The 13162-nt window shown below is 41.7% G+C and overlaps 1 long non-coding RNA gene across 1 annotated transcript; it reads right to left on the bottom strand.

Annotated features, from left to right (window-relative positions):
• Positions 1-1763: 1763 nt before the first annotated feature.
• LOC142818129 (uncharacterized) lies at positions 1764-8742 on the bottom strand. The gene is made up of 3 exons (XR_012895601.1): positions 8496-8742; positions 5809-5885; positions 1764-4332 (listed from the first exon to the last, which is right to left on the bottom strand). It is a non-coding gene; the product is annotated as an uncharacterized LOC142818129 (long non-coding RNA).
• Positions 8743-13162: the final 4420 nt, after the last annotated feature.

Here is a 13162-nt window from a genome sequence, read left to right as displayed (position 1 = left end):
GCTATCCTGTGTATGTATGGGATAACTGCCTGCCTCTTTTTCTTGCTAATTTCTAGTGCACTAGAATCACAATGATAAAACTTCTCGATCTTTGAAATAAGTTTTTCCGACAAGGAGCAAATCACGTCACTCGGAAAGCCAGAATTTGCAAGGCGAGCAACTTGTGCATCAAATGCATGCGCCATAAGGTGCTCGCGTAACTTCTGAAGAGCGGCACCCAGCAAAGTTGACACAATGGCTTCCTGTATGGTTTTGAGTGGTATGGTATGGTTTTGAGTGGTTTTGAGTGGCCAGAATTGGGTTTATGAATCTAGGTTGGTATTGCTATATATGTGATCTTTTACGAAAGCCTGTCTTAAATCGAGAAACTGTAGCTCATCAATTTTTTGAAACTCCAAAGTGAAACGCTGACATTTCGTTTTCCTTAACATCTTTCTTCATATTAGCAACCAGTAAAGAGCAATTGTTAATGTCCAGTATAAATAAGAAGTCATGGACATATCAAACAGCGTGTGATGATAACAAATTCAAATGCTTTTGCAGCTGCCCGTCTACATACCCAAGAAAAATATAACTAATTACAGGTATATTCATAATTCAATGCAGATACCAGATTTTTGGACAAAATTATTTCCCTTCCAAAACACAACGGCAGAATTTAGGTGGCCAGCATGAGCTCTAAAAACGATGCAATAGAGATGCCACACTGGCACTGAAACAACAACTCATCATTATCTTCTCTCATGCACTGCTTTATACACTTCAAATCTTCACATTGGGGCAAACAAAAAATAAATCTTTTACGTCTATACCGAATGCATTACGGCACAAAGAAGGTTGTTCACTTAGTGATAAGATGATAGAGACTCTGAGTTAGAAATTCTTAGCGGATCACAAGTCTTCAAACGCTCCGAATTTCTTTGAATATACTCTGAAACATTTATTTACCAAGTGTCTTTTTCTGAAACAACAGCTCTTAGTGGCAACATGAATCTTCACTGAAATAAAAACTAATAGTTTTTGCCTTTTTGCTTTTTTCACACTTGCCGCTACATGTTCCTGATTAAGCGTTAGTAACAGGGCATAAACTTATTCGTTCAGTCACCCGCTTTGTGCATCAACACTTTTTTTTTATTAATATATACCCTATAGGCTCATTCAGGCATTACGCAGGGGGTTTTAGTTATACAATAAATTTGCAAATCAGAACATTGCCCATTATAAAATTAAAGTGGTAAACAATGTAAAATACGGTTCCATAGACAAAGATGCAAAAGGGAAAAAAAAATTGTGGCAGGAATGAAAACTCAATAAGAGAGACACAGCTATAGTACAAAAAGTATATATACAGAAAATTGCCATGAAAAAAATTGCCCCCTATCTGCATATTTGACCAAAAATGTCGTCTAAAGACTATTGTATTTCGCCTGAAAAGAGTGAATAGACAGAAATATTTATTTGATGTTTTGCACGAGAAAACTGGTGAATGGGATCCTGAAGGTGTTGCGTGAGACATGAATGCCATCTGGCGGTAATTTCAGAAAACGAAAGGATGGCCTTTGTTATAGCGAGCACGCAGCACGCAGCATGCGTGCAATCTTGGAGGCCATACTTTGTAGATTTCAAGACAGGTAGCAGCACAGTATCGTCTTAGAAAAGCATAGGAGACTCGCCTTTCCATGCGAAGCGTCGCATTGTCAGCTGCAGTGCTTAGAATTACTTATTTATACCTTTTCTAGTATAAATAAACACAGTGCACAATATTGACGTGTTGATATTGTGCCTCAAATATGCTCAATATTTGCTTTTTATTGACAATCGTACAAGTATGAACGCAGAAACTTGAGCAATACTGGTGGATGCTGTGGATGTGGTCGTACTTGAGCCTTTTTGCTGACAGACAGACCAAAATTTTTGCATTGGAGTATCCCAAGCAAGACTATCATCTTTAAGGAGGAAATATATTTACAATGAAAGAAGAGTAAAAATAAGCACAAACATGCACTTACAAACTCACACAGATAGGTAAGTCATATGTCCAAGAAAATATTGAATTGGTTTACAAAGGCGGCATGATCAATGAATCAAGCGATGTCACCCGGCAGTGTGTTCCAGTGATGTGTGCTTCGAAGTAATGTGAGTGTTGATACATAATTGTGCGTACCAAAAAAGGCTGTATTTTGAATTGGTTGTCAATATGTTTCAAAATATTATGAGGTGTGTTTGTGCAAGCTTTACGAAGGCAGATTTACTACGATGAAATCTATGAAAATGCAACAACAGCAACGACAGTCTGCGTGTTTCAAGAAGGGGTAATGAAAGTGAGTGTGTAATATCTGTAGTGCTGCAGTTGCGAGAATACTACTTGGTGATAAATCCTGCTGCTTCATTTTGTATTGATTCAAGTTAATCGATGAGATATGATTGATGTGGGTTCCAGATGATGGATGCATATTCTATCTTTCAACGGACAAGTGTAGTGTACGCTGGCATTTTAGAGGTATAGTTCACCAAGTAAAGGTTTCTTTTAATAAATCCAAGTGCTTTTGACACCTCACTAGTTATGATATCGATGCGCTTATTCTAAGGCAGGTCAGAAGATAAATGAATTCGAAGATATTTAAATAGGGATACTTTTTAAATGGGGAGAGCTTGAATTTCATATTGACTCAGTTCTGTTTTATGTGCTCTTGTAAACGTCATGGCCTTCGTTTTGGAAGTGTTAATTTGCCATGGTGACACAAAATGCGAGTTTATTGGGGTCCAACAATAATGACTCGTTAGCTTGGGTACTGTCAATTTTTCTATAAATGATGTAGTTGTATGTAAATAATTTGACAGTAGATGACAAACCATGTCCAATGTCGTTGATGTAAATGAGAAACAAAACTGGTCCCATGATTGATCCCTGGGGAACACCAGGCTTTGCCTGTGAAAGTGAAGATGCATGTCCATCCACATAAATTGATTGGCTGCAGTTGCTCAGAAAATGATTTATTCAGCTTTTTTCCAAACCAGTGGCTACCTTATCATTATACATAGAGCCATCTAGAGTTGAAAAGAAGCCTTCCTTGTCAGCAACCAAAACATGCAACTTAGCTTCCAGATGCGTCTCAGACAGCATGAACACCGCTGTGAGGAGCGACCAGGCTATGTACAACAAAGGCAAGCTGAAAAAGCCAGTAGGCTTTTTTTGTGAAGCTAAGTTGCGTGTTTTGGTTACCTTCATGCTACCTTCATTTACGTACTCTTCTATGAACATAGTGATAAAAAATACTCATGGATTTAATAACACCATCTCAAGGAAGTGAAATGAGAAGAGAGTGTGCTACTCTTGAAATATCTGCAATAAGTGCATAGCGGAGGATGTTTGCAGCTGCATCGCCAATAATAATAATAATAGCAATAATATTATACAAGGCAAAACATAGCCCAGCAAACCTCTTGTGATGGCAGTTCTAACATAAGCAAAAGGCCTTCAAGCCAAGCCGAATTTGTGGCCACGACAAATATGCACAAATTTATCGATGTGAGAAATGCTGTGCTTGGAAAGTCAGATATGATATGTGATATGTAGAAGGAACATACATCAAAATAGTGCATGTACCAACATGGAAGCTAAGGAATGCCTTAGTCAATGGGAAGAATAAGCTGCCGAGCGAACTTTCTGTAGTCTTCTTTACACTGTAGTCTGCCACGAGTGTGACAACATGTCAGTCTATGAGACCTGTGATTTCAATGAAAGAGTTAAACAACACAACAGTTCAAAATGAAGTCACCAAATCATGGGTGGCCTTGGATGCCCTCGCTGAACATGCGGAATATACAGGCTTTCAAATCAACTGGTCAAGCAACCGTGTTCTGGTCGAAGAAAACAAGCTTGCATCATGCCAGCAGCTGGAATCCCTGCACATTCACACAGCTGCACATATACTCAATAAGAATTATGGAACGCTCACCATATACTTTTGGTGCTTACATCACGCACCTAGTCATACTTAAATACGATGTACCTTTCTTATGGCTGTCATTCAGAACATTATCAGGTGCCGAAACATCAGTAAACTTTGTGTTATTTTGGTCGGTGTATCCTTTTGTTTGTACACTAAGAAGAAACAGTTATGCATTGCCTTTTTTTAGGCCTCTTCTAGCTGTTCACTGTAGTTGCAGTCGAAGGAGTGACTTTTTGAGTATTGATCAAGGGTAATGCTTATTTTTGTGATGGTGGCACAGACTGCCGCCAGTTTCCATGAATTAGCCAGGTTTTACCAAAGCTCCTACAGTTTTCCAGCAAGGCCCCAATTCCCCGACTTTCCCAAGTTGGTAGACACCCTGCACAAACAAAGATAGATGGCAGTTAACTCGCGTCCTGTTCCCTGTCTTATGCAAGTGTCATTCTGCACTTTATTACCTTAGAAGTACTTGCTGCTAGGCAGGTTGGTATAACATTATTAGGGAAAATTCTAGACGATGCAAATGTGTGGTGCAGTGTAAATATTTTCTGTAGTTCAGCTGCGACCGATGCTCTTTTTCTGTGCTTTTTCATTTTTCCAGTGGTGCTTAGGCGTCTATAATTTTCCCCCTTAGCTTAATTAGCTCCCTGAAGCTATGCATCATCTTGCCCATTAAAAACCATTGTTAAGCTATTGTATGTGGCATTGTTAATGCAAAATGACCTTAGAGTATATGCTAAAGCTCCTGCAGGATCACCGGCTGAATGTGACAACCAGTTCACCATTTATAGGACCCGAAGTATTGACATTTTCAACATATTTGTTCGCACAGTGCTTCATTGGAGTCATGCAAGCTTAAAATATGGTGCTCCCACAGAGAAATTTCTCTTCCTGTGCTGTGACCAACGGGAAAACTATGTAGACAATAATGAAAAGAGATCACAACTAGGCTTAGCTGTGTGATGTCTGCCTCAATAAAAATGTAATAAATTAATGCAAGTGTGCTTGTATAACCATGGTGTTGCCAGTTTATTACTACATTTGATATGAATCTCTGCTCGCTCCACCATGGTGTTCTTAAGGGCATACACAGTCTTACCTCTGAGACAGCATTGCCAGAACTAATTTCACTGTCACAATCTTGAACAGGTGTGCAACAAGCATGCGCCAATGCAGAGAACACAAGAGAAGTGGTCACTGCTTGCATGTTCAAGGTCGTATACACGCACACCGGACTATGATTTTGCAGTGTCTTACATTTTGAGTGGAGTATACATCCTGATGGCGGGAGCCATCTCTGTGGTCACCAGCTAGACTGTCACAATGTGCATATTGTTGCTTCAGACAACTGTTTAGGACAAAAAAAGGGCACCGTAGAAAAAAAAATATTTTTAGGCTAATGTAAGAGCTTGTGGTGAGGAGACTCTCAAAAGGTATATGGTGTGTCATCTTGCAATAGAGAAGCAACATTTATACCTAGTTTATGTTAGTAGGAGTCTGCTAAACATTGGCCATACAAGCTTGTGGCTAGAGAAGGATGATGTTCAGAAGATGCCCTCCTGAAATGTTAACCTGCACCGTCCTCCCTTGCCCTTCTTGGTGCACTGGAATTTTTGCCCTATAGGTACTAATTCCTTTAGTGGGTACTCTTGAAGGGCTTCTGAATAAGCTCACTCTTACCACCTGCTTTACCCAAGGGCAAATCCTACTGTTGGAACTTGTTTGCTTGGCAGAAATTTTTAACAGGAAAAGAAGCTTCACTCGTTACACAAATAAAGCTACAGCATTGCAAGATTACTATGATGGTATGTACACAGACCTCCCACATACAACTCACTGAAATGTCACCACTTACCTCTATGGTGAGCCTGATTATGCCTTAAGACAGCATGTAAGTTTCTTGATCCTATACTTTTTAATCAGTACATGAACCTTGAAAAAACAAGATCGTCACGTGCAGTGCATAAAACCAGTGCTTACGAAGTGCAATGACGCAATCGGAAGCATCAGCAAAAGTAAATTCACCCTGCTGAAAAGCAAATTGTGCGTGAAGCCTGTAAATGTACTGTTAACAAAGTCTTCTCGACAACTTTATTACTTCTACTTCTGCAATTTTCATAATCCTGTCTCTTCATACCTTGCTGTCAACCCAAAAATTATTGACCTATGAGGTGTTACTCATATGACCATGCTCATTTAACATACCTGCAAGCCTCAGAGGTAACATAATAAAATTGAAGACTTTAATAAATTAATGCTCTCTGCTACTCACCCCTTCAAAAAAAATTTTTAGCATCCCCTTCAAACCTGTTTTTTAAACACTGAACAGGCACAGTGACGTGAATCATGAAAGGCATATCCGGAGCTTGTGGTGCAACTAAAATCTTTTTGGAGCAGCATAAAAGCTGCCTGAAGCTTTTAAGCTAGAGCTGTTGCACCACATCTTACAGGGAACTAGTTCATGAACATATGCATGCATGTTCACTTGGACTTCTGCTCAACATAAACGTAGGCTTTTTGCTTTTTTGCAGACATCCCCAATTTATATAAAGCTACATAGCGCTTTCCGGGAATTCACATGGCATTTGTAAATGACTCTGGCTTTCAACGATAGTTTAGCTACAATATTGAATCACGGACTGGTTAGACTATTTATGCATTGTATTTACTTTCCAAAAAAAAAGAGTCTAATTATATTAATGCTTTTATGAGTACAACCTAATCGTTCAATCTGCGGAGAAGTGGTTGCTGTCATCGTTTATGTACAGAATTGTTAGGTCCCTGATTAAAGAGCACTTCATAAAAAAAGGGTTTTGTAACTGGTTCTTACTGCCAATTATTTATTATGGCTCGACAAAATTTAGAGTTATGGGGGAGTAAGTAGTTACACTTGGCAAACTGTTTGACATGTACAGTCGTCGAGAAGCCCAGCCGAGACATACCGGAATAGTGGAACACCATGCTTTCTAGGAGAAGTAAAAGTGATTGTACAGCATGCGGTATTGCTCATAAAATTTGCCCACTGTATGGACTTAAAACTTAACCACCTTGTATGAAATATTTTGAAAGTAAACTGTAACAAATAGGACCACAAATAAAAAAAAATAAGTGGTCAGTTCTATATGCAGGTACTAAATTACTGTATTTTAATACAGTAAAGCAAGACTGTTGTCCAAGCACAACTAGCTCATTATTACTTTTATCTGACAGTAACTACAACAGTTAGAAACTATTTGGCTGAAGTCACGTGGTAACTTTTGTAGTATAAGCAGGTTCAGATTGTTAAGAAAGTTGGTGCCCAGCAACATTTTCAACTACATTGCACGTTCATGTCCACTGTGATAACATCTTCAAATCGCAGGGGTAACGTATGGATTTCAAGCGTATGCCATATACTTGCTCCCTGATAGAACACAACAACGAAGAGTGCACGCATGCTTGACACAAATAATGAAATTTATAAAAAAGATGTAGCAGGTTTCGTCTCTTGGTGCAGATCCCTGCAGGCACTTACCTAATTCCCACCCCATTTTGCCAACAAGCAGCCCATGTAAAACGTTTGAACATGCGCTATTATGTCGGGTCATAACCAGTTTCCTCTAACCACCTTGCACTTAGTTCTGGCACGACATACGTTTCAAAGATCTATTTCTTGCAAACTGTGTGAGTAATTGTAGACCATTCTTCAACAGTTATTTTTGTGCTTACTCGATAGGAAAACATGAGCTACAAATTTTCTAAGTTTCTAAAATATGAATGGTAATTGAATTGTGAATGGTAATCTACACCCAGCCTTAGCATATATTTCATTTATAATCATTTTCAATTTGAGGCATGGCACAAATTTTGAAGTACGACTGAAGCCTCTCATATGCATGTTTCGTTTATTTGAAGGTGCCATTTAACAATCTTGAATTAATCCTGCAATGAACTAACATCTGAATGCCTTGCGAATTGCCTGCCACAAAATATATTTTACTAGGTAAATTGTTCTGTGCTTGTTACACAAGCTGAAGATGATGACGATACTGACTGCCGCATCGTCACTGATGAGGAAGAGGATAGCGCGTGTACAATTTAGGTGCACACACGAGGCCCAATGTCGGTGCTACATTTCCAATTTACACACGAGCGCGCGCAATATGTATGCTTTACCGCAATACACAGCGTGCACTTCACCGCAAGACACGACTGCCTTGCGGCACTGTTTGATTTTAAGAAGAGGCTCAAGGTGGCAATTTTGAGCGAATATTTATAGTGCTCCCAGCATATCTTCAACTTTATTTCTTTTTTTTTTCTTTGTATACACCCACAAGAAAAGACATAGCTTAGAAAACCGATTATCGTATTCGGCGACAACATATTTAAGCCACTTGGAAAATAACGTCGTGTGAACGCCTGGTAATAGTCCATCGCTTCCAACTTGTGCATTTCGTATCTGTCTCACGCAGTTACGCAAGAAGAAGCTTCAATGAAAGTTTTGGCGCAAGCATACACTTCACCGAAGCGACACATCGATCCTTACGCTACACACGCACTTACCAGACATACACGTACGGCATACATCCACAAATAGCATAACACACGGTGTTCATGATCGGGCAAGTCGTTACCACATTGCTTATAGACAGTATTACAGAACGAGACCACGTATTCATGCGCAGAGGCGGTCCTCGCGAATGCATGAGGCTCCCGGCCAAGCAAAGACCACGGATAAATAACCACCGCACGGTAAAGATCCTCACAAGCTAGTGAGGAACCTTAGACCTTTCGTTCCCACCACCTAAACGTCCCCCAAAAAATGTCCAACACGGCGATTTTGTCGCCGTCTATGCATACGTTTTCAGCCAAGTCAAGCCGGTTTTAAGCGGCTATTGGGTGAACCGAACCGTTTTTTTGGCTCCGTGTGTGTTCGTGTGGCTAGAAGCTGTTTTTTTACGAAACGAGTATTAGCAAATGTTCAGCGGTTGCGCTTCACCATTTTATTTTTTTATACTTACTTTTCAAATGAGCTTACAAAGTTCAAAAGCATTCAATCTTTCTTTTAAAACAAAACCGAAACACAGCATTAAACAAAGCCGCAAGTACGATTCGGCGCCTGCAAGTTCGAAGACTAGGCAAATGTGTGTACTACCCAACATTCTCATGGTCGCTGTACGATGGCAGCGTGAGATTGCCCTCTAGTCAATAGGGAGTTTTAGTGCTGGGTACGCAGGCGGCTTGCGTACGTAGGACGATGGGGCGGTGGTATTGCGCATGCGCGAAGCCCCAAAGTGATGCGTCGCAAGATCGCTGGGGCGATGCGTCTGTGCGGCCATAAACAACGCTGCCACCACTGGCCTCCTAGCGGAGATAAGCTGCCGTGGCGCACATGCTGGCGCATCATGTTACCTTGATGGCGAGCAAAGCTGAGGCTGGCCTGAGCCACTACTTTGACTTTTAAGTTTTAAGCGCAAATATTATAGTGGCTAGCCACTATACGAATAGCATGGCACAAAGTCGCGAAATCTCGGACAGCATGGATCGGCCGCCTTGTAAGGTCCACCTTCGCGAAAATTCACGGTATCCGCACTGCGGATACTCTTGCGGTCGAGTTAAAATAAGCCAAAGTGCGATCACTTATAGCGATTACACGGTTTCAGCCAGATTTCCACAGCTAGAATGGCCTGGAACATAGAACTAAAAATTTGCCATCTCCCGACCAGCTGACTAGGTGGCGCCATCTAGCGAGGTCATAGTGAAACAGACAACCACACTTTTGTTATTGCAGAAACATTGCGCATGGTACATCTGGTGCAAAAACTGCGCAGCGACAATATTACAAATGAGTAACGATTTTATTCATTTTCACCTCAGAAACATTACGCGTAAGCTAACATGTTCATGACTGTGGTTGCACGAATTGTCACAAGATGTCGACACTGCCGTTACATTAACTTTGTCTTTTCACTTTTTTGCGTATACCAGGATACTGTACACAATAAAAAGTGTACTGATCACTATGTATGTTTAATTTAACATTTTAAATCATAAAAATACCTAAATAATACTTACGCGACAAGACGCTATAGCGCTGCGAGCGCGTGTGACCTTCGTGCGGCTTGCGTTTGCGTGCGTGCCACCGTGGTGCCAACTAAAAGGAATTCCGGTTGGGTATGGGTTGGGCACGCAACGCCGCACGCTCCCAAGCCCGCAAGGCCCCAAGAGAATGCGTACCCAGCACTAAAACTCCCTAATAGGGAGTTTTAGTGCTGGGTACGCATTCTCTTGGGGCGATGCGGGCTTGGGAGCGCGCGGCGTTGCGTGCCCAACCCATACCCAACCGGAATGCCTTTTAGTTGTCGCCACGGTGGCACGCACGCAAACGCAAGCCGCGCGAAGGTCACACTAAAGTTCCTGAAAAATAAACTAAAGTAGCGCCATTCGTGTCAATGTGCAGACTCCTCTCCCCTAGAGGTGTGCGCCGACTGGTCGGCGCGCCGCCACCAATAGTTTTCGCCGCGCCGCCGACGCGAACTGATCGGCGCGCCGCCGCCGCCGCCGCCGCCGACGTTTTTCATCGGCGCAATCGGTGCGCCATTTATGCGCCAGTACTGACTTTTCACAGATTTGTCTTCTTTTTCATCGTGATTTATAGTTTCGTTTCACATTTTATGTAGCCAGTAAAAACCAGGCTTCTTAGTTATCTTCATCCAGCTTCAGAGACCGAGAGTACCACTATGAACAGCGGAACGAGTTCGGCTGCCGCTGCATGAACTGACATATTGGACAAATTGACCAAAAATAAATGTAACAGTTACAGTAAAGCATAGACACTGCCATCTTAGGCTTAGAAGCAATTTATCTGTTTTTTGTGTCGTAATTAGCTATGATTATGGTGATACGACGTTGAATGTAATGGCCCAGCGTTTTGATGCGTGCGAGTTCGCCATAGCACAATTCGAATATTCATACGTATGGAAGACGGCATCATTATCAGTCCAAGATGGCAGCCTATAATTGTGCCCGAAACAGGGCGTACACAAAGAAGAAATGAAGTGGTAGCAGTGCAGCACGAATGCAGCGCGTTAGATGAAGGGAGGAGGAGGAATAAATGAGGAAGGACATGGAGGTTAGGCGTTAGATGAAAAACTACACAAAACCCCGAAGGATGAAATCGAAAGGGAGAAGTTTAATGAAGATTAAAAGCGTCGAGGCATAAAACATGCTCGAACCTACTCAGGGTATATCAGCACCTGTCCGCGGTGTTAAAGTTGATAATTTTCGAGGATGACCACTTATATGCAGCGTCTGAACATGCGGAAAATATTCACCATCTGTTTTATTCTTTAATTTATCTATTTGTACCGGTATTTTAAGACATTAGATATCCGGGATGAAGATGACAAGGCAGTAAGATGGCAAGAGAGAGAAAGGAAGGCTGGGGGATTAACCATATCTTGGCATCTGGTTTGCTGCCCAGCACTGGGGGTGGAGAAATAGGGGCAAGAAAGGGCGTGTATAGAGACAGAAAGGAAAACGCATGTGCACTCAGGAGTAAGACGGCAAACTTAACAGAGTATTTGTTACATTCTGTACAGACAGGGCGAGAGATCTCTTGCGAATGAGCTGGGTGGCTCACTATAAAGTGTGCATTTTGACTAAATCAGGGAATGGGTCCAGAATGAGCTGTTGAATCACGAGACATACACACCATTTCTGACGGTGCCGCTCACGCTCGCTCAAGTCAAGATCTTTGATTGGGGCGTGACTACCACACTGCACCTTTGACACCAAGAAACAATTGTGATCGTCTCGTCGAACGTATTATGTTGTCGGAATGCCACCTCACTTCCCGGCTAAGATGGATGATACACGGCGGACAGCAGGCTGGCAGCCCTTTGGTGACTTGTTTGATGAACAAAGAACGCGGCCCTCCCTCGTCGGCCCAGGCGCCGTGCGTAACAACGGCTATCCAGTGGTGAGAAGTGGCGTAATAAGCTTGTCTGAGGCCACCAGTTTTAAAAATAACAAAACAAAATTAAAAAAAAAACTTGCCAGTAGAGACTTTACAAAAGACGGCTGGATTCATCAAAAATGCATGAGACCGAAATTTGAGCGACATGATATAGTTCAGCAAACTGGTTTTCATCACGTAACTTGAACGGACCTACTGGCACTGGGAGAGGTTAAGAATGATTGTCGCTGACAGATGTACTTCTGTTGTGAAGGTAATGCTCAGAGTCAACCAAATAAAGTTTAACATTATATTCATGTCTTGATAAAAAAACAAGTCAAGTTAGAAAGCTCCTCAGGTGGCCAAATAATAAATTACTTCACCATACTTTATGAAGAAGTAATTTGCAAATAAATAATGCAACCGCTGTTTAAATGACATTCAATGACGGGACCGCAATCAACGGTGTGTCGTCGCTATAAAACAGGAAAGTTATATGTGGACACCATCGGGCGAATGCGGCGGAGAACGAATATGTCACGTAATAAAAGCGATGTGATGTTGCACATTTTCATCTTTACAACTCCGTGCCCTTTTGCTTGCTCGTGATGTGTTCGAAGGAGCTAGCCAAGTCTAAGGTACAAGCCAAGCAGAGTAGCCCGGGCTGATAAGAGCAACGTTTATGTTCACTATTTACACACTAAAGGTAGCATCATGGAAGCTTGATGAGAGCTTCTGAGAGCTGGTTCAGAGCGTCTCGGTGCTCGCGTTTTAAGCCATGATCTTCCTAAAATTCTCTGCAGGAGAAAACAATAGACAGTTTGCAATAATCTGCAAGGCAGCTTTTCTGTAAGGTTAGTTTTCCAACCATAAACTCTCGTTCACAGACTGCTTTTCTCGCTCATTTTGTTTTTGCCATTCACCTTTTTGAGATCTTGTGCTCGCGTGCCTTTGCTGGAATTTGGAGAGGTGACATTTTGTTGTACTCGCGTGCATTCGCTGGAATTCGTAGAGGTAAAGACACAATGAGGGAGAAAAGCAGTCTGTGAACGATAGTTTTTGGCTAGAAAATAAACCTTACAGGAAAGCCGCCTTGCAGATCACTGTAAATGGACAGACTGCATGTCCATTCAGTCCAGGGCAGTCTTGTCTTGTCTTGTCTCCTAGGAGATCTTGGCTCATCAGGGCAGTCCAAAGAAATTGTCGTCTTCATCTCCGTCCCCCAAATGGTAGGGGTAGTGGTTAGAAGAAGGCCCCTAATTTCTGCAGCCCA

The sequence above is a fragment of the Rhipicephalus microplus genome, chromosome 5 (genome assembly GCF_043290135.1).
Source record: "Rhipicephalus microplus isolate Deutch F79 chromosome 5, USDA_Rmic, whole genome shotgun sequence".
In the NCBI taxonomy this organism is placed as follows: domain Eukaryota; kingdom Metazoa; phylum Arthropoda; class Arachnida; order Ixodida; family Ixodidae; genus Rhipicephalus; species Rhipicephalus microplus.
This window is presented reverse-complemented; position numbering and strand designations above follow the sequence as displayed.